We start from the raw sequence: 2,518 nt of genomic DNA on the forward strand, positions 1-2,518 counted from the left end.
CTCGTTACAGACTCGAATGTTTAGCCTCTTCCCCCGTCGCTATCTTATCTTTGATTGACGGCCGCTCGTAAGGGAAACGGCCACGACCGTCTCTCTAAATTAGAGCACGCGTTTTAGCTCATCAGTTCATTTTACATTTCATAATAATAATAATTTTAAAAATTCAAGCGCCTTTCAAGAAACCCAAGGACACTGAAAAATAAAACAGTGGTTATAAAGAGAGGAAATAGTGTCCAATTGCATGAAAATACATCCACAATCAATAACCTATACAATAGGAAAGGGAGTAGGCAAGCTTGAATAGCTTGGTTTTGAGTCTGGATTTAGGAAGAGAGGAAACGAGTCAATCTTGCGGATGGCAGGTGGCAGGGAGTTGCAGAGTTCCCAAAGCTCTGCTCCCCACGGTGGGAACTGTGAGGTGAGGAGAGCAGGGGGGGACGAACTGAAGCGGCCGTTCGGCGGAGAGGAGGTCGGACCGATAAGGAGGGCCCGGATTGGGAATTGCCATCAACGTGTGTAAAAGAATTTTGAAGTCGGTAGATTGCTGGAAGCCAATGGAGTTGCTGAAAAATGGGGGTGATGTGGAGGGACTGTTTTGGTGATCAGATGGGCAGCTGGGGGGACAGGGAGGGGCGGAGCCGCTTGCTATTGCCAAGGTGAAATGATCAGCGGGTAGTGTTATTTATGTGGGAGAGAGCTGTCGGGGATGGCACCCGGGCTCTTGACCTGAGGTGAAGGCGAGACTGAGGAATTGTCAATTGTGAGGGTGAAGCTGTCGACTTTCGAAAGGCTGGTTTTGGTTCCAATGAGATGAAGTTCAATTTTATTGACTTTCAAGACATTGGAGGTGAGCCTGGATTTAATTTCAGAAAGACATGTGGTAAGGGACGTGGGAGGAAGTGTTGAACTCTGTTGACCAGAAATGTAGAGCTGGGTGTCTTTCGCCAAGCAACGGAAAAAAAAATAGTATATTTGCAGAAAATATTGCCAACAGGGAGGTGGTAAATGGGGAAGAGAAGGGGGTCCAAAAACGGAGCCCGGGGGAGCGCCTGAAGTTACTGGTGATGGCTCAGATTTCAAAGATTTGAGCTGGATGCGTGATACCAAAGGCAGAGTCTACTGAGGACGGTGCTGTGTGAGATGATATTGAATGCTGCCATCAAGTCAAGTCAGACGAGAATGGAAAACAGACAAAAGAAAAAAAGAGTCCGCTGTGATGAGGAGGTCGTTTACTTTAAGAAGAGCAGTCTCAGTGCTGTGGCGGGGACGGAAGCCAGACCGGGAGGCTCGTAAGAGACTGTTGAGGGTTAGGTGAGAGTGGAGTTGAGAGGCAACTATTTTGTCCAAAATCTTTCCGATGAAGGCGAGGTTCGAGATGGGGTGAAGGTTGTTGCAATTGGTGGGATCAGAGCCATTACTTTTTTCAGGATAGGAGTGGCGGCTGCAGTTTCGAATATGGAAGGTACAGAGGATGAGTTGCTCTCGTCTCCATCCGAATGCGGACGCTGCGGCTACGCTTGCGTGTGCGCGGCTTGAGCGCAATTGTCAGTTTGAGCACATTTCGGCGCGCGTCTCTGCTTCTGATCAAGATAACAAGCGCACCTCTGTTTCACAGCTGCCTGCCTGGCGAAGCCTCGTGGGGCAAGATACAGGTGATGGAGGTGCCTGCCATGCTTTTGTGCTCAGCAGTTTGACATTTTTTCCCCTCAGAACAAATCAATGTTGGTACAATCAATGTGGGTTCAATTGTTTTTTCCAACCTTTATTGAGCAAAGGCACATATTTTACACTCGAAAACTAACGGCACACCACCAAAACAAAATAAAAAATGTCACAAAAAGTAGATCCAGCTTCCTGACATAATGATGATCTTGTTTCCGTTGAAATGTACTTCATATGAAATGTTGGCCTGTTCAACACAAATCTATATGAATGAAAACAGACTGTACCTTGTGCTCTCTATAGCAGAAGAACGTTTCATGACATTATACGTCACCGGCATCGATGGATGAGCATAGATTATTTGTAGTGAATGAATAATAACTTGTGACCAATTAAGGGAAAAGGCACACCTGATGCTCTCTGACAGCAGAGTGCTTGAGAATCGATTTTGGTGTCGAAAAGACGACCTCGCTGAGAAAATGGCGCCATCTGCTGGTCGAATATCACTCAACGTTTAATGGGCAGGACTGTCACAATGGTCGAACTTCTGAGGTGAACGTTCGCATTTTACAAAGTGTGCAGCGTCCATGTGAATGTCTTATTGCTTTTTGAGCTTGTGTGGGTCAAGAAGATTTTAAAGCAGCGGTCGCCGCCCTTTTTTCGTGCCACGGACCGGTTTGATGTAGAGCAATATTTTGACAAAAGACCATGAAAACAAACTTCTTCTTCTTCTTCTTCTTCTTCTTTCCCTTTGTTGTCCTAAGTAAAAGCCTGGCTTGTTGGCGTTGTGCGGTTTCTAGCTTTTTCACTGGTGGTGAAAGTATAAAATGGCCGCCCTTTTGGGAGCGCCAGTATT

This window comes from Phyllopteryx taeniolatus, chromosome 1, assembly GCF_024500385.1.
Source record: "Phyllopteryx taeniolatus isolate TA_2022b chromosome 1, UOR_Ptae_1.2, whole genome shotgun sequence".
NCBI classification, from domain to species: Eukaryota; Metazoa; Chordata; class Actinopteri; order Syngnathiformes; family Syngnathidae; genus Phyllopteryx; species Phyllopteryx taeniolatus.